The following is a 20,820-nucleotide window of genomic DNA, read 5'->3' as shown; positions in this document are numbered from 1 at the left end:
CACTGTCAGTGAGAGGTTTCTGCTTGTGTGTATGTTTTTCACTATTTTAGTCTTGTATTTTTCTTGTGTTTATCTCTAGTCCTATTCAAAGCCATGATTAAAAAGTGTCTTAATGCATGATCTTGCTAATTTAGCTACCAAATAAGTTAACATCAAATATACCTGTCCTAACTCCACTTCTATCAAGTATGTAAGCTTACTAAAGAGGACACGTCTGCTAATAAATAGTTTTCCTGTTCTACATACTGATATCTTGCCATAGCTAATTCAGACGTACGCCACTCCCTAAAGTTGAAGGCCTCTGTGCCATTGGAGCTGTGCTAATAAATGTAGTTTGATGGGCAGTTGAAGGCCAGCCTAATCACATGGTGGCTAAAGCACAACTGTATTTAATGTAGCCTAACAATAGCTGAAGTAAGCACACCAGATAGGCATAGTCAGACTTTCCCTACTAAACAGCCCAAGGCACCTGTGCTTGCTGTCCCTATGTACTGTTATGGGCTGAACAATTCTCCTAACCTTCATTAGGGGATCTCTGATAAAGCACTTCGTCCATCCTTTCTGCCAGGATCAGAGACAGCAAGCTAATCAGCCTAATCCTTCCATCCTTAAATACCTGGGACACTAGTAAATCCGGATCACAAGCAATCAAGTACAGGCTATCTCCTTCTCACCAATGAGACAGAGCCCTAAAACTCCTTTTGTAATTTGGCAGCTTGAAAGGAAATGATCTTCTTAACCAAAATTCATTTCTGGAGTTCTTTCTAGGCTGTCTAGACTAACAAACATTTATTTTGCTTCTTCTTTGTAGATCAGTGTGTGTGTACAGCTTAAAGAAACTTTCTAGGAGCTTGCACAAGTGTATAAATAGTGAGCACATGCAAGCCTGACTGCCATTTTGTAGTAAGCTGTTGAGATGTAAGCATGTATGTCTGTATAGTCTGTCTGTTAATCAGTTTGCTTATATTTTGTAATGCTGCTATCCATCCTGATGTATTTCTGTGTAATAAAGCATATAAACGAACTACCCCGCCTGCTCGCCATTTATACTAGTGAGGGCCTAGCGACACTCTAGAGACTGATAAAACTGGGTACCTTTGAAGTATTACATATTCTTTCTAAACTTTGAGTGATTGTATGTTTATAGTATAAACAAATCAATCACCCACCAAGAATAGTTTGGGCACTTTTTTCTGGGGGGAGGTTATTCCCAAGCTTTTGGTAATTACCTGACTACCATTAATGATTGCTACTCTTCTTTATGAGGAGACTGAAGAGACCACTACTATGCCAGGAATTGTGTAAATAAAAAATTTAGAGGTCAAAGAGATTTTTCAGGAGTTGGACTTTGAGTAATCCATCAAGTGTTTTCAGCATTCTTGCTTCAGGTTGTGGAGCTAACATTTTGCATTTATATGTTTGGGAGTTGTATTTTAGCAAAAGGAATGACCATGACAGTATCCTGGAAGCTGACAAGGAGTTCAGGGGTATATTGCAGAATGTTTCCTTCATAATGTTTGCTTCAACGCATCTGAGTTTGCCTTCCTTGGGAAGTTTTATAAAGAGAGATGCAAGGATCTTTATGGAGCATTACCTCCATCTGCATATCCATATGTTCATCTTGTGTGCTACGGTGCATTTGTATGTGTGCTGAGCATCCATGAATTCCATAGTCTTCCAGATATTTCTGAGATGCTTAGGCAGATCCACTCTATGAATTCCCAGGCAAAACATTACTGCATCCTCATTTTATAAAGGAACAGTCTGATAAATACACACACAAATCTAAGTTAACCACATAATTTTGGTTAAAAGTAGTCCATCAGGCCTGCTTAACAAACAAAGGAATAAATAAAACAAAACAAGTTCTATGTGAGGCACCAACGCATTGCAAGCAGTCTTTGAAACCACTGCAGTACTGAGAACGTGCAGTTTCTGTAGTGCCAGTGGCCTTTATTGAAACTGAAACATGCAGTTTTACATGGAAAATGGTATTTTATGAAGTTGAACTCCATAGATTGTCTTTTATCTGACTGTATTTCAATCACCTTCTTTGATACTTTCTCTCATATGCATATATAATGTATGAAATAAAGCTGAAGAGGCAACCAACCCATAAAATAGTGGCAAAACAACAAACGTTTTGCTATATATTACACACACACACACACACATACATATATATATATATATATATAGGGATTCTACACAGAAAACCTCAGGATACTTCATATTCTTCCATCCTCTGAAATGTCTGTCACATACTCTGTTGTGCCACTGTTTCAAGCACAAACATCCCCTGTATCAGGAGGTCACCTTCTCTGATTACCAAGACCATGTCATCCTTTTATACACCACACTAAACAGAACAATCATTCTAATAAAACAATATGTTTGCCTTCAAGGAGAACATATTTGCAAAGCAATCTATGTCATACAGTATTTATTCCAACAGTTACAAAATTTTCAATACTTACAGAACACTTTATGTCCAGCAATATTACTTGTGTTGTTTTGATGTATCATGAGGTGAAAATAGCCATATTATCTTGCACTGCATTATAGATGTGAGGTATAGGTCTAAGTGTCTACACACACACACACACACATATATATATATATATATATATATATATATATATATATATATATATATATATAAATTGTAGGTTAAAAAAACAATGATGTGTAAAAACATCAGTGACAAAAAAAGAAAAAAACATAAAGCAAAAACATTGAAAACCTAATAATCATTCACTAAACCCAAATCAGTCCGATTGGTGATGCTATTAAGGCAATGAGTTTTCATCAATTAATTCCCATAATTACCTTGAAATCCTGTGCTTTGCATCTAGATTTCATTCATGTTTAACTTGAATTTAATTAAGGCTACATTTATAGATATATAAATGCACATAAAACTAATGCATTTTTTTATATGTGTGGTACTGGAAGAATGTGCTGCTTTCAGCGGCAAAGGTAACTTATCAGGTATATCCAAATTGATGCATAAAATGGCTCCACCTTCTTTATTAGATGGGAGGAGGCTACAGAAGTCAAACATTGCCATGCATGCTTGCCTTCATTTTTACCATGCCTTTTCAAAGTAGTTGATGATTAGTGGTCTGCTTTTTACTCAAAATGGTTAACCTAAAGTGATAGTCACTGAGTAAGCCATGCTTTTTTGACTGATCATTAATATATACTCCAGAGATCATCAGAAAGACCAAGCCTCATTAAGTTAGCAAGGATATAAGGTTAATGTGTAAATACATGTGAATTCACGTTTACTATTCTAAATCTCAAATAAGTCAAATATAGCTGCAAAAAAATAAACATGGTGGAAATAAAACAAACAAAGGCATTCTCACTTTAAAATTGCCATGAAAGACACTAACATAGCTTCTGTACACCTAAACAGGATCAAATTTCATACTTCATTGTACAGTCACACACGAGATGGAAATTAAAAAGTTATTGACAAAAGATGTATTTAATGTACATAGGCATTAATACTACTACAGATTAATAAACAAGTGTTATGAAGTTTCTTTTATTTTTCTAGCAACTGAAAATTATGGAAAATAAAGTATCACTCAAAAGTAGGAGTCTACATACTGCATTAAATAATTCAACTAAATTCAGTATGCTTTATGAACAGTGTTAATGCAGTTAAGTGATAATAAACAACTTTGAAAAAAATAACTGCATATGTTAGCTGTCATGATAAAATATAATGACAAGGCATAAATTGTTGTTGTAGCTGTTAGCAATTAAAAGACACAAGTAAAACAGGGAATTATTTAGAACAGTAGCTTACATACTTAATACCCATTTTTAAGTATACCTGCAAACAAAAAATGCATTGCATTTTTAATTTTTTTTTGATAAAAGTTCTTTGATAGTAGTAAGCTAAGAAGAGAGAATAATTTCCTAAATATTTTTAGATGATGATAATGTGCTTGTGATCCTGGGTGTACAACATTGGCAGCACTGTTGTCATGTGATGGATATCCTGTTACAACCTGCTGCTCATGGTTATTCTTTTCAAGAAAATGCTATTGTGCATTTTTCAGAGTGGTGACACTATAACTGCATGTACATATACCTTGTGAAACTGGTCATGAACTTTCTGATTTAACTGGAGCTGGTATGAGGAGGATGGTTGTGCCCATCCCATTTGGGGGAGAGGTATGTAGCAGGCCGCAAATTGCCATGCTGGATTGGATGCAAATGCATCCTAGGTGTGGGTGTTCTGTTCTGCATGCTACTAGTTGGTGGGTTGTAGCCTAAATTCAAAGTATACAAAGACATGCACTAATATAAGCAGGGCACAGTATCTGTTGTGGTAACATGGGCTGTTTGTTATCCCACCCAGGGCCTTACATGTAATGCTGTTGTTGCCAGGATACTGGTGAGGGCAGAAAAACTGCACTATAGTTGCCTGGATGGTAGCCACTCCTGTCAGCTCTTGTCTCCAAATTGAAAATGAGTAGTATGTGGGGAAGAACAGGCTCAAGACTAATAAGGGGAAGCTTGGTGTTTGGCAGACACTATGGCTAAAAGCACCTAAAAAATATATATCTTCCAGCTTAAGTATAACTATTAGAATGCTCTACCCCTGAGTCACTGAGTGGTAACCAGATGTGCTAAACAGCAAACACAGTTTGCAGGTTGCTACCTGAATCTGCATTTCTGTACATAGTGTGTCTGATTGTGCAGCCCCAGAGTTCATGAATGGCAGTTTCAGTGAGGGTCACTTTGTCAAAAACAAGTGTCAGAAGGTAATTTGTTTATACAAATAAGTCATTTCAAAGGTAAATTACCAAGTATGAATAACATGTATAAGAAGGTTCTGTGTCTGATAAAGCTGCACAGCATGAGGAAAACTGCCGTAAATGATCTTCACTTTACATGCCATGTGTTAAACAGTGGTGTACAAGTGAGGCTGGAACTTCGGAGGTGCAGACTATAAGCTCTTGTACAAAACTGCCAACATGTTAATAGTGTTTCAGCAGCACTGTGTGACTTTTACAAGCATGAAAAAAGGTATGCCATAAAAATCCCCACCAAAACATGGCTGCTGTGCAAGGTGGAGGAGGTTGATGTAATACATGGCAGATGCAACACAGGATGGTGGCAGTTTGTAACTCAGTGGATTTTACAGATGTAATGTTGACAGGAACAGCATAGCAGGGCATAGAGAGAAATGGTGGCGATATGTAGTGTGCAGCTTAAGGAGTAGTACTGGGCACAATCTAAGTGATGAACTTGGTTAGTCACACACAACCTGACAAGGTGTAAAATGTAAATGCATAGAAGGAATAAATGCAGAAACACAGAATAGTAGCCATAAATGGAGGGCAGTCATAATCAACCAAAATAACCAAAGTTCGAGGACCAATATATCAAACTTCCTGTCAAATGTGACAGCATATATGTTAACTGCACTGGGGGTGACAGCTGAAGATTACTACCACAGAATGTAATAATATATGCTTGTTAGAGCCTTATTTTGGGTATGTGATATCTTAAGTTTTGTGTAAAGGGATTTAGCTTAGACTGCAGGAAGATATTGTGGTGTCTGTACATGTTACAGTGTGGATGACATGTCCTATTATGTACACTTCTGAAAATAATGCATAATCCTGTCCTACTTCCCTGACTGGCTTCTGTGCCAGCGTTAACATAGGAGAGTATTCCCATGAGCAGCAGGAAGACCAAAGCTAACAAACAATGGACATGCATTGCCAATAATGAGTTTGGTTATGAACCATTGAAGACCCTTATGGTTAAACCTAACACCTAGTACATTTTCAAAGATAAAAAAAATGCAGTCATGTACTACTGTTGTGTAAACAAGGCATGGCAGAACTAAGGGGGAGGCTACAACACTGCCAGTATTTTGTGCCATCAGGGTCCTGCATAACTCAGTGCTTCAGCCATAAGCTGCATCTTAATGCAGAGACCAAGGCACACACGCTCCACTAGCCTGTGCCATCATCAGCCTTTGTAATAGACTCTGAATGGCGTTGTACTGAATTGCTGTGCATAATCTAGTGGGATGCTTGTTAACTGGTCCGGTACAGTTGTATCACTTCAACAGAGGAAGAACCGAATGCCAGTCTTATTATAGCTCTGGAGCTTGAGCATCTCACCAGGTCAAAACTCTTCCCATACTTTGAATGACTTGGAAGGTGTTTTGTACTAGTTTCATGTTCTTCCACTACTGCCATTTAGTCATCTGTAGCATGTAGTTTGAGCTGGAAAACAGCTGCCTCATCCTTTACCTCCTGGCCAGCTTTCTGAACCTGGATTTGAGTTGCCCTTCATTTTAGATAGATATCTGTGTGCAGTTGAGTGTAAAAATATGGTCAGCAGCACAGGAATTTGGCACAATGTCTTTCCATGCCATGAAATATCACAGCCTAGATCAAGTTGAGTCTGGTTACCCGTTTTGTTTATAAAATAGGATATAGTGGGAATGCAACTAATGTGGGAAGTTGTAATAATGATGCAGAAGTGGAAATTATGTTGCATATGTAACCCAAATGCAGATGATACAGATTTTTGCATATAGTTTTATAAAATTTAGCAGAACAATACCCCATCAATAGACAAGGAGATAGCAGGGGATGTTAATGTAGTTAATAAACTGTAGTTGGAAAATGGGGAAGGAAGGAACTGCATGTAAAGGCTAAGGCAGTGCTGTTGGAGTGAGAGAGAGAAATGCGAGGGATGAATGGATATATTAAGGAAGTTCAACCCAGATTAAGGGGAATGTATCCATGCCTTTTCTAAGGAGAGAGAGTGAAAAAATGAGTAGAATTCTGCATATAGGCTCAAGCATGATCTAACAGTATGGGAGGTGGTGATTGGAAAAAGTACCTCTGGGACTACGCTCGTGTTAAATTCTGTAAGTAATGCAGGTATTACAGTGTAATAAGGGTGCATTTGGAGGTGGAAACCAGAGATATGGGGCATATAAAGAAAAGGAAAGGAATTGAGGTAGTAAAAGAAATTCTTGCCTTGAATAAAATGGAGGAAAGAGAGCAGAAGCAGGTTTTGTGGGAGGCAGTGAAATGCTCCTTTAGGGGGTATACTAATGACCATGGAGGGATACTGGAGAATACGTAAGCAAGCATTGCTAGATGAATTGTGAAGGAGTCTGAAGATGTTACAGTTAGGGCTGAATAGTGGCATTTTTAGAGCTAGGGAAGAATCTGTGGTAGAGCAGCATAGTTTAGAACACAAACTAATGGGGGTAGGCAACTGTAGAGGAGAAAGGCATAGTCATGAAGCAGGATCTTTGATGAGCTTATGGGGAACAAGACTGGAAACAGAGAGAGGAAGTGAGAAAGTTATATTTTGGCCTGAGGGGAAACATGGAAAATATGTCATACAAGACAGGAAGTGAAGTATGTGATCAATGACTTTCATTCAGGGATGTAACAGTACATGCAGTGAGTCTGGTAGTTGGTGGAGACGATTAAGTTGTTAGAACTACTTCCTTTGGTACAGAGCTGATTCCCCCGGCCTTCATTTGCCTAGTGTGTAACCATGAGCAACTCACATAGCCAGATAATGCTTTGGGACAATTGGGAATTTGGACTAGGCTAATTAATGGCCTCTTAGAAGGCATGCCTAGTAGCTACCTATGAAAATACATTAAGGCCATGAGCTGTTAATGAGCTACTTCCTGTGGTACAGCATTTGGTTTCCTCAATCTTCTTTGTGACCTTGAGCAAATCACTTAACCAAGCAGTGCTATGGGGCAACTGGGTGTTTTAGCTTGGCTTATTAGTGGTCTCCTGGCAGGAGCGGCCTTAGGTCAACTGCTGCCCTAGGCAAAAGGGCTCCATGGTGCCCCCATCCTGGTCTACCTATACCAAATAAATACTGGAAAAGTGCCCCTGCTAGAGCGGCGCTCTAGATGGCCGCCTAGTTGGCCTATGCCTAAGGCCGGCTATGTCTCCTGGATAGAATACCTATTATCTACCTATGAACCCATGGAGATGTAAGTAACTATGAGATGGGGGGAAGTGGAAGGGTCTGAGAATGATGGTGGGGAGAGAAGTGAGTTGGATAAGTAAATAATATTGGAAGTAGTAACCATAAGTATAAACAAAGCTAAGATACAGAAAGCCTCTGGGAATGTTGGGCTTACTACAGTCTTTTATAAAATGAGGAGGGGGAAGTCTCAGTCAAGAACTATTATGATGTATACAGTATAGAAAATGTAGGATGGGCAGGGCAGTTCCCAGTATTGTTTATGAAAGCTAGGGTTCTTGTGCCTAAAGTGACCCTGGGAATTTTTGATCTGTATCCTTACTTAATTTGGATGGAAACATTTTTGCTGCAATACTAATGCATACATTGGATAGAGTTATCCCCTAGGTTTTGTGCACAAAGGCTGAAAGAGGGTTATTTTAGGAAAAGACTAGGTGAAAGTAGTTGGTGGCTTTTGGGGAACATTTTGTCATGAATGACTAGGATGGTGGTTGATAGTTTGGGAGTTTTTATTTGTTTATCTTTAACATTAAAAAAGTTTTAGGCATGTTGGAATGCAAATTCATATTGAGAGTATTTCAGGGAATAGGGGGTTAGGCTATATTTCATTAAAGGGATAAACAGCCAAGATTAGGTAGTTAACTGTGAGTTGGCAAGAAAAGTAGAGGAGGAGAGAGAGAGGGGGAACTCTACAGAGGTGTCCCTTTCACCTAGCCTTTTTCTTTGGCTACAGAAGAGCTAGTTCATAGAGTGAGACATTTTTTTTTATTTTATTTATTTAAGTTTGATGACCGGGGAAGTCCACTGGGCCATAAAGAGCCTGTTTTCAGTGGAGGCCCAGGGAGAAAAGCTCCAAATTATTTCAAGTTACATGTTACGTTACAAAAGAGTAACAAAAATTCGTACAGAACAATTAAACATTTGCAGAAGAATAATACATCATGTAAATAGGCTCTTAGTGAGTTAACATTTAAAATAAATGGGTAAGCTGAGTATGTACAGAAAAGACATTTTTGTCAATAAGCTCTTAGTAAGTTAACATTTAAATTGCTAGTAGCCCTTTGCAGGTTAGGTGAACTATTTTGCATGGAGAAAGTGCCAGAATATTTGTTATGGAAAATATAGTACATTAGATAGCAGATAGAAAATCTGAAAAATACTTTGAGATAATCTTCTGGAAGGAGTTTAGCCTGACTGGATATAGCTCTACTGGGGAGTTACAGTATCGTCAAAACATTTAATTTACAATCTGGTTTTGAATGTAATTGGCAGAAGCTAACCCATTTCGAATGAGAGTTGGTGGAGGGAACAGTCCGGTGAATGATCATGTGATAGAGGTCTGGTATGAGATATCTTGGTGTCAAAGTATATTGAAGCTTTTGCAGTACAGTGGAGGTAGACTATAGGGTAATGATAAATCAGATTAGGAGCATACAGAGTAGATGGCATAGTAGCGTGGCTTCCCTTGCAGGAAGAAGAAATAATATTGAAATGCTGATATTAGCCCAGATGATGTATATCTTCAGGTACATGTCATTGGAGAATATATGTAATGGGATGCTGATAATACAAGCTAGCTGTGATAGACTTGTATGAGGAGGTGGGAGATCTAGGACGGTGATTACAATTGAGATGGACAGTGGGAGGATGGAACATGCCAGATTTTGCATTATATTTTTTAGCAACTGCAGCTGCCTATATTTTGGAAACAAGACAAGGCAATAGATGAGGAGGTGGTTTTGGTGCTCAAGAGAAGAGGTATTATGTCAGAGTCTGACGAGAATTGTCAGGATGGGGACATTTGTAGATAATATGGTTAATTCCTAAAACTAAGATATATGGAGGAGTAGTTAATTGGAAGAAGGAAGTGGAAGGAGAAGGGAATAAAGTTTGCTTAGTTCTGTGTTAAAAGAGAGAGGAGGATTGCAAGGTTGTTTATTTTGTTAAGGGGAGGAATCTGAAGATATATTTCATATATATAAGGGGCAATGGCTCCACTGTGAACAAGTAACTGGTGTTGTTAAATTGTGAATGGTAAGCAAAGGAGTACTAAAGGATGTAAAGAGGGACAGGATTCAAATAGGTGATGACCACTGGGGCACTGAGGAGTAAGGGCATTTAAATGTGAAAGTCTTTTATAGGAAGATAGGTTGTATGCAATAATATTGCTGAAGGGAGTCCCTTTCATTAAGGGGGGGGGGAGTACAAGATGGAGTAGTGTTTAATAAAGCAAAAATGGAAGGAAGTAATGCATAGAATAGGTAAACTGAAAGATGTGCCAATTATTAGGGGCCATCATTTGAGGTGGCAAAGAATTCCCAAAACAAATAGCTATGTATTGGAAAGTGGGAAATTGTAAGGACTGTAGTCCTGTACTAGAGGAACCTGGGTATATCCACATGTTTTGGGAGTTATCGTGGATATATAGCTAATGCATAAGTAAATGTGATTTTATCTACTGTATGAAGGTAATCAGGAAATAGAAATTTGTATTGTTAGGGTTAGTAGGCAAGAGAGAAAAATAGAAGGTATGAAGAAAAAAAACTGCTGCTATGTTTAGGGTGATGAGTTAAGACTTTAAGTGCAAAAAGTTATGAGAGAGAGATTAATGGCAGGTCTGTATGATTTAGGCTAAATAAAATAAGTACTTACATGAGGGTAATGGTTGCATAAGTGATGCAGAGTAAAATTAAAAATTAAAATAAAGTAGGTTACAGTGGGGAAATGCAAGGGGGACAGGATGGAACAGGCCTAGAATAAGTGTTCGGGGGTGCAAAAATATTAAGAATGAACAGGGGAACACATGGGGAGTATAAAAAGTTTGATATATAACTGGGAAATATAAATAAGCTGTGATTGTATATTGTAATAGTTTCTTGTTATGCTGGAATATTCTTTTGTTGTATGTTCACTTTTTTTTTTTGCATGATATTTTCTTGAAAGCAAATATGTGTGTGTGTATGTATATATATATATATATATATATATATATATATATATATATATGTATATCCCATTCTAATTACTGAAATCACATTACTCCGAAACTCACTTTGCCGAGACCAGTTGTCCGAAACTCCACTAGTCCGAAATGGCTCTTTGCCGAAACACACAATACCAAAATTCTTCTCTAAATTTTGCAAGGAGACAGGCCCCCCTGCACCCCCAATTTGGGGGGAGCTGCACCTCCCACACCCCCTGCAAATTATATATACTAAATCCGAGATCATACTACAGTGACAACAATGGTATATTTGCCCATCCATTCTGTAGTGAGATCTCCATTTACAATATAGGAGTGCGGTACACTTTTTGCATTCCACAATGTACATAGATTTACACCTACTTGCATAACTGGTATGGTGCACTAGACAGCATGAAAGCAGACATTTCACAGAGAGAAAAAATCACCACCAGACCAAGTGTAGCTTACCACTAAAATTTTAGAATATCAATAAAACATTGCTTTTTAAAGTAAACCAGCTTGAAATGAGGTTAACATTTTTTTACTGTGATTTTTAGGTGAATTCTCTAATGGATAGTTAGAATGCACATTAAAGGTTATCTCCTGCTACCTGAGGCATGCCCTTAACATTTCTATGTACTTATTACAGGGGGTTAGAGGTGTGATGATTTCAGAATTTAGAGCATTAGACACAGAAAAAACTGTTAGGTTTTTGTGATCATACAGGCTGGGTTTCATTTCCATTAACCAGAAAGGCAGCAGGGAAGAAAAACAGCAAGCACCTAGTGGGTGTTCTTCCATGAAAGGAGGTCCGCGAGCCTTGGTAACTCGTTGACAGATTGGTTAAGGTTTCTGCCTCATAGCGCCAGGATCTGGGATTGTTGACCCTCTGGTTTATTCTTCTGTGGAACTTACAGCCTTTCCCTTTGCATTAGAGGGCTTTCTGTGGCTACTCCGGTTTCCCTCTACACCTCAAAAAAAAAAAAAAACATACTGGTTGATTGACTGTTTAAAACTGTCCATGCATATTGTATTTATATACATGTGTCTTTGTCTGGGTAGAAGGGTTTCATGAATGACCAGTTCACTTGTTTATCTAATCATTTGATTACCCGATAGTTGAGCTAGTTGTCAGACCTTTTTCAGGCATGACCTGGGCTATCTGAGGAGCACATGTAGAACAGCACTATATACAATTGTAGAACAGTATGATAATTAGATTGTATACTGTATAGCAATGGAAAAGTTTTAAATTATTCACAATGATATTTTGACAAAAACAATAGAAATCAGAATAAGCATATTTGGATAAAATCTGAGATGTTGTATATCCTGCAAGCACTTACTTACCTTGCCCAGGTAGTAGAGATACCAAGAACTAAGCCGTCTCCTGTAGAGTTAATTTTAATATATAGTTTTGATTACACAGGCACTGTTACAGTACCATTCAACTGCAGAATCTGCATAATTAAAATTGTTCCTTATGCTATTGTTTAAAAAAAAGTGTACTCTTATGGTGCTGATTACTGCTAAATTTATGATGATAGATCTAAGGAGAAACCTCCAACTCCAAATACTGAGCATACACTGCAATGAAAGCCACATTTGGCAAACAACGAAGCAAACTTTTTGCAGAATAGGAAGTCCTCCTTTACCCCACAAACCCTGACTTGTATACACCATCTCCATTGTAACATAACAGTGGGGAAAAGTGTAGAATCTGTGTTTACTGAAAGTAGCTTTCAGCAGAATGTATTTGTGGTGTATCTGTTCGGACAAACCACATAGAATATTTACTTCTGATGTAATGACAACTGAGCAAAGATGCTTTCTAGGCCATTACTGTTGTCTGCCCATGGAGTGAATTGTGCACATTCAATGTGAGCTGAATGACAAACAACAGAGTAACCAAATGGTTAAGACAATCAGGGGTACTGCCTCGTTGTCACCACATGAAATATTCCTCAAACTATGCCTTGAGTCTATCTGCGAGGCTGCCTAAGTCGTCCTATCCAATCCAGTTTGCATACCAGGCAAATAGATCGACTGCGGATGCTATATCTGTCACACTACACCTTGCATTAAAACACCTAGAAGGGAGGAAACAACTACGTGCGGATGCTATACACTGACTTCAGTTCTGCATTCAGCACTGTGATACCGATGCAACTGGTGGATTAACTTTGTGAAACTTGGGATAAACAAGCACCTATGTAACTGGACTCTCAACTTTCTGGTTGGTAGACCCCAGTGGGCTTGCACTGGAAACAACACCTCTCAACGCACAGTCTTTAATACTGGTGTTCCCCCAAGGTTGTGTGCTCAGCCACTTGCTCTTCACCATCCTCACCCATGACTGCACTGCATAACAAAAGTCAAACCATATTATAAAATTCGCTAACAATACCACAGTCTTGGGTCTCATTAACGGTGGGAATGAACATAACTACAGGGATGAGGTAAACACTTTGACTGCCTGGTGTGACAGGAACAATCTGGACCTGAATGTTAATAAGACCAAAGAAATGGTTATGGACTTCAGGAGAAAGGCAACAGTTCACCAACCACTCACTGTCAAAGGGGAGGTAGTAGAGAAAGTCAAAACAACCAAGTTCCTGGGCCTTCACATCTCTGATGACCTCTCCTGGGCTGCTAACACCAACCATATAGTCAAGAAGGCTCAAAAGAGGCTTCACCTCCTGAGAAAGCTCAAAAAAGCCAGGCTCCCAGTGTCTGCTCTTAGCACTTTTTACAGGGGAGCTACCGAGAGCATCCTCACTAGCAACTTCATTGCATGGTTCAACAACTGCACAGCTGCTGAGAAGAAGAAACTACAGAGGGTGGTGAGGGTGGCTGAGAAAATCTTGAGCACAAACCTCCCTTTTATTTAGGAGCTTTTCTTTACAAGAGCAAGAAAGAGAACATATAAAATAGTTGCTAATTTGACCCATCCAGCCCACAACTGGCTCTCACAGCTTGTGTCTGGAAGGAGGTACCGCAGCTTCCGCTGTAGGACTACCAGATTCGGGAACAGTGTATATCCTACAGCTGTGAGACTTATTAATACAGACACCAACCATAATACCTGATACATTGAAGCCTCTTTTTTTTTTCATTTAATCCTGCTACTCAGAGCAATTACCTCCAGCATTACTGTTATGTAATATAATGGCTATACTGAGTCACGCCTAAGGTTAACAAATGGTAACTAAACTGCTATTCACTAGTTTCTATTTATTCTATATCTTAACAGTGTAGGGGCTTGGTGGTGGGTATTTATCTATTATTTATCACTGGATAATGGGTATTGAATGTGTTTATGTAATGTGAACTACCTCTTGCATGTTATGTTATTTTCTTTCTTATGTTATTCTTTGATACTGTTGTATGTATGTTATTCGCACTGCATTTCTCTCATGAGCTGACATTTGTAATTTCGTTTAGGCTGCACTTGTGTGGTCCTAAATGACAATAAAGTTTCTTTGAATCTTTGAGTTTGCATATGAAATGCACTTAGCTGCTGATTACAGACAAAAAAGAAAAAAAAAAAACTGCAGTGGCTAAAGCAGTTTGCAGGCTTATTGGTTTTCTGATGCCTGCCATAAGTTCCCATTCAATGTCACCTACCTCCTCCTGATGTTAGTCATAATTGTACATACATACATACACACACACACCAAATTCACATGCTGATACAGCCTACACTTTCTACTGCATTGTAATATGTAAGAGATGAGGTAAGGACTGTTATTCACAACTACTAAAATCACATATTTGGTATTATGACACACAAACATAAACATAATACTTGCAAACCATCCACTGCAACATATTGCTGTCACCTAGTAGAGAAATTTAAAATTCCCCACTGCCAGTGAACCATTCACAAGTATACAGAACCAACAGACTGCAAAACAAAAACAGTAGTACAGTATCACATTAATCACTAAACTGAAATCTAAAGCAGCAGTAAAAAAACTGACTGAAAAATATAAAAAAATCATTACCATTTGGCCATGTAAAGTAAAAAGGTGCATTAAAAACAAAAAAAAAAGTCGCCAACCATGGCCAGACCCAGTAAAAATAGCATATTTACCAAGCTTGTCTGTAGTCAGGTATTGTGTGTGCGCACGTGCATGTGTGTATTTTAGGTATTCACTGGATGGACCTAAGCAGGGACTGAAGCAAAGTATAAAATAAATAAGTAAAGCACAAACAGTCACAAGAGCAGCTGACTGCTACTTAAAAAAAAATCCAGCTCCTTGGGATTCTGCCTTAATCAAGACTTTTAAGCTAAAATTCAGAATGCTTGAGCAGTGGGTAAAGATAGGCTGCAGTGTAAGTGCAATGACAGTTCAAGTCAGTTTAGCAGTAGAAATCTAATGCCAGACAAGATCCAGAAAAAATCAACAAGCTACAAAGCAGCAACTTGTGTAGCAGAACTGAATAACTGCTAACCACAAGAGAATTTACCTTAATCAAACTTGCACAGAGGCTCACACACACACCTATGGACAAATTGGGTGGATGTGCCTGTACTGCACTATTTCTTGGAAACAAAAATGGAGTTAAAAATAATATTGTGTTTATCTGTTTGCTTACAGTCACGAGCGCTCACACACACACACACACACACACACACACACACACACACACGTATGACAGGTTCATTCTCATTACAGTTAAGTATCCTGAAGTGCTTGTCTCTCTGTCTCCTTCATAGTAACACAGTCCCTCAGTACTGTACTTCTTTTCTCAATATACAGATTTTTTCCTGTATGAGAATTCTCTGTGGAGCACATCAAAGTACCAGGCAGGCTAGTTATACTGGAAAAGAGTAGACCTGAGGTCGGAACTATATTTTCCCACCTGTGCATCTCTCTATCGGCAGTATTCACATACAGGATTTACATGCAGAGGTATGACTGGACACAAAGTGATGCAGAATTGGAGAGAGACAATGAAAGTGCCTAAATAGCAATGATGGGATCAGTACAGATAATTGCTGTATTTTGCCTTATGTCGTGGCTTCACTTTAATAGTACCTTGTTCATAGGTACTTACTACGCCTATTACTCTCTGAGGAAGCCTAGTCTTAGATTCCCGTGGTAGTTTATAACAATTTTATTTTACCTATGAATAACCAGGAGATGGGCCAATCAAAGATATGTTGGAGCATTTGAATGTTCCTCTATCCAGGGAGACAGTGGTGCTAAATGGGGGTAAATATATGGATACCCATCAATTCGTCCAAATTATGTTTCAGTAGAGTAAGAGAATTACTTTGCTTTATTGGGAATGGAAAATGGTGCCATGAAAATGGTATTCTGTGTGATACATACCAATTTATTTTGCAAAAGAGATTGAGATTCATTAATCAGGTGTTTGATATAATTGGACTTGCAAATGTATAATATGTCAGGCAGAAAAGGGTATGTTAAAGCTTTATACATAAGGCAGAGGTCCCCACTCAGTAACCTTTATGATGCTGAGAAGTGGTTACAGGACTTGCTGTTGGAATATTTGAGGGGCGTGTAGACATGGGTATTTAGTCAGAGAGTATTGTGTAGAAGAAGGAGTTGAAGTTTGATCTAAATTTGTTTGCTAGTAGATTGGCTGTATCTTGTGAGTCTGTGCTTGTGGTATCTTTACTTTTAACTCTGCACAGTGTTGGGCATTGTTTCCCTGCTTTCTGATGTAATTAGAACATGCTTTGTGGTTATCCTTCACCTGGATTGGTAGCTTGACCTCATATCTAGCTTTTGTTGATTTGATCAGGCTGTGGAGTTCCTTGTTCAGTTTAGGAAGAGCATTCATTTTTGCATGTAATGATTTTGTTGTTATTGATATAATTATTATTATTTGGGTTCCATCATAGGGGTTTGTTTTTGAATTTGCTATTGTATATATTTCTGTGGGAGATGAGATTTATCTATGAGAGTCTGTGTAGCTATTTACATGTGCATAGAATTTGGCAGTGAGTGATTCTGCATAAGCATTGGTGTCATCAAAATGGACATGGCTTTTGATTTTAGCTAGGTCATAACTTGGTTTTAATAGATTTGTCTTTACATAATCTCTGAATATCTAGGTATTGGAAGATTGTTCAGCCTTAAGTCTTATGGTGAATGTAATGGACTTGTACACTGATTTGACCAGGGAGGAATTTACAATTGGTGGGGAACAAAGCTGCCCTATGTTGGTAATGACCAAGTCCAGGATTTTACCACCCCTTATTGCGGCATGGGCTAATTGGTCCAGGAAGTTTGTATTGATCAGTTCAAGAAACTTCTGGATATGCATGTTTGAGGATGGGTAAAGCTCCCAGTTTAAGGAGGAGTAGTTGAAGTCTAGGAGAATGGTCTTTGGTTTAATACATAGGGACCCCATGCTAGTAGAAATCTAGACAAAGCCATAAATAATGGGGGGACAGAGGCCAAAAATAGGGACAGTTTTTAAATATTGCTCTTACAAACTTAGAAAGTCAACAGAATAACAGGTTTTGCTTTCACATGAAATTCCTGAAGGGTATGAAGTCTGAAATTCAAATGTCTGTTAGTATTTTCTGTCTTCAGTCTTGAATGAATTACCAATAATTTGATTGAAAACCACAATTTTATGAAAATTGCATGAAATTCCTGAAGGGTATGAAGTCTGAAATTCAAATGTCTGTTAGTATTTTCTGTCTTCAGTCTTGAGGGACTCCATGCTAGTAGAAATCTAGACAAAGCCATAAATAATGGGGGGACAGAGGCCAAAAATAGGGACCGTTTTTAAATATTGCTCTTACAAATTTAGAAAGTCAACAGAATAACAGGTTTTGCTTTCACATGAAATTCCTGAAGGGTATGAAGTCTGAAATTCAAATGTCTGTTAGTATTTTCTGTCTTCAGTCTTGAATGAATTACCAATAATTTGATTGAAAACCACAATTTTATGAAAATTGCATGAAATTCCTGAAGGGTATGAAGTCTGAAATTCAAATGTCTGTTAGTATTTTCTGTCTTCAGTCTTGAGGGACTCCATGCTAGTAGAAATCTAGACAAAGCCATAAATAATGGGGGGACAGAGGCCAAAAATAGGGACAGTTTTTAAATATTGCTCTTACAAACTTAGAAAGTCAACAGAATAACAGGTTTTGCTTTCGCATGAAATTCCTGAAGGGTATGAAGTCTGAAATTCAAATGTCTTAGTATTTTCTGTCTTCAGTCTTGAATGAATTACCAATAATTTGATTGAAAACCACAATTTTATGAAAATTGGTCCAAAAATATGAAGCAAAAATCTGTACAGTTAAGAGGTATGTAGGAGCTATAAGCAGAAGGGGGCATAGAGGAGGTCCTCTGATTATCTATGATAATATAAGGGGTTTTGTTAATAGCAAGTTGGATGGGTAATGAGTCTGGAGATTTTTATTTTTTTTTCTGAATGTGGATAAATCACCTCCTTTAAATGCCTTCATGTGTTGTGGTGGGCATGAACATGTGATGGGCATTAAATCCCTTCACTGATGGAGTGCTTTCTATGATCTTGGACCAGATTTCTGTGATGGTATGTATATCAATGTTTCCCATGGTAAGGAGGGCTTGTTAGGGAGCGGAGTTCTTTTAAGTCTCCAAGCATTGAGCAGCAATAACTTAATATTTCCAGATTCTGTTTAGTTATGTTGGAATTGTAGAAGGCTTACATTGCCTTAAAGAAGGCACTATGAGGGTAGGCAAGGACTTAGCCAATATAAGAAAGTCCTTGGGGGGAAAGTGCAGATCATCCTTATTGGGCTTACAGATATATTTACAAAATCGTATGCTAAATAGTTTGGCTCCACAAATGACATGATACATTGTCTTAGTGACATTCAGGTAAACTCAGATACTGAAATCAAATTAGAGTATATTGAAAAAGAACTATGCATATTGGATCCAAACAATGCACAGGAAGGAGACTGAATGAGTAATAATAATGACCTGCGAACACTTCAGCAAGATCTTACAGTACCTTTATATCTATTATTTACTATGTCATATAAATATGAGGAGATTCCTCAAGATTAGAAACATACACTTATTAAACCTGTCTTTAAGGAAAAGGGGAGTAGGACAAACCATTAGCCATGAAGACCCTTAGTCTCCTTTCATGTTGTAGAAAAATAATGGAGAAAGCAATACAAGTTTATTGTCAAAATTTGAAAGGTTGGGACTTGAAACCGTATATCGGCATGCAAAGTTTGAAAATAGATGTATTACCACCTATAACATGATGTTCTATAAAAATATAATAGCTATGAGTGAAGATTTGTGCCATGATGTAATTTATATATATTTAACTTTTATCATTTGATAGGGTCATGCACAAAACAATGATCAATAAATTAGAACTAGGTATTGATTTACTCTTGATAAGATGGATTAACTGCACGGCTTACAAATAGGACATGTTAATTCATTCAGCGAATGGACAGGTGAAACTCTTGACCCGGGATTCATGAAGCTTGCGCCAGGCGCACGCATAGCGTAGGGGTTATAACGCAAAATATGGCCGCCGAGCGATTCAGGTACGATCCAGTTCCACGTGCACTACCGGCGTACGCCAGATCTGCGCAGCCCCGGTGTAGGTATAAAAATCACCCCATGTGCAGTGTTGCACCATGCAAATGAAGGCATATAGCGATTCATGAAGTGGTGCAGGCATAGCGTAAGGCCACGGAAATGTAAACCAAAAAACACGGTTTACATTTTCCCAAACATAACATCGGAGCTCTGGAAGAGGGCCAGACCCAGGTATCACAACGTGAACATATGCCAATGGCGAAATACACAGCCAATGGCATAAGAAAAGATGCACAACACATAAATAACAACATTTAATGTCATGTCCACAGTAACGCACAGCAGAACCGCAGGGCATGTGTGCGGAAGGTGTAACATAAAGAAATAATATAAAAATGTAATAAAATCGCAAAGTAATAGAAATCAGGTTTACAGCATAACACACAGTGGTAGGCATGGAACACCACAACCAAGGTGCAAGGGTTGCTAAGGGCTTGCGATAGTGTTCGGCGCGGTAACTATGAATTAGTAGTCAATGCCATGCAAATGAGGCAGATAATACTGAATCGCAAATGTCCCGCTGGAGGAAGGTTGTACCATATGGCGCAGCGGTATAACACCGAGGAGTGGCTCAGAGGAGATACATGACATCAGCAGAGGGGTGTGCCACTGTAGCACTAAGCACATTGGAGCATTGCAAATCTGGCCTGTCCGTTGCTAAGCAAAGCTGCAGGATAGGGGTGGAGAGGAATCGTTTAGCTGAGAGCACACATGGTGGCCAAAAGCGCATGTGTACGAGGATGAAAACGTGCCCGAAACCCAGTAATCGGACGCACGTGCCGCAAACAATAGCAGAAACAGGAAGGTCAGGGGAAGGAAAGGAAATGCGGAAGTGAGATAATTGGAGTACTAATGAGCAATCAACACCAATCAAACCACGAAGGCCAATCGACGGCAGCTGACAAGTCCGCTTGCAGAAACCTGCAAAACAGGATAGGGGAGGCATGTGAATGCAAAGAAAGGAGGGGAGGTATTGGATTGCAAAAATAGGAGACCTGACACAGTAGAGCAAAGCAAACCGACAGCAGACTGGCAGTAGCACACATAACGCAAGATACACCAGGTCCAGGAAAGCACAAATGAAAGTAGGCTGCAGGATGCACGCCAGAAAATGGTAGGTGCAACACGCAGAAATGTAAAGGGAAGGTCAAGAGGTAATCCAAGGCAGGCAAATGTAATTCAACACCAAAGGCACCGCAATAGTAGTTCCGGCAGTAAAACACATAACATAACCTGTAG

At 38.6% G+C, this 20,820-nt stretch overlaps 1 protein-coding gene across 5 annotated transcripts in view; it reads left to right on the top strand.

Annotated features, from left to right (window-relative positions):
• FGD4 (FYVE, RhoGEF and PH domain containing 4) overlaps positions 1–20,820 on the top strand; it is a 1,935,878-nt gene that overhangs the window by 1,852,674 nt on the left and 62,384 nt on the right. The gene's annotated exons all lie outside the window — the stretch shown is intronic.

The sequence above is a fragment of the Protopterus annectens genome, chromosome 11.part0, assembly GCF_019279795.1.
Source record: "Protopterus annectens isolate FY-2018-M chromosome 11.part0, PAN1.0, whole genome shotgun sequence".
In the NCBI taxonomy this organism is placed as follows: Eukaryota; Metazoa; Chordata; order Ceratodontiformes; family Protopteridae; genus Protopterus; species Protopterus annectens.
This window is presented reverse-complemented; position numbering and strand designations above follow the sequence as displayed.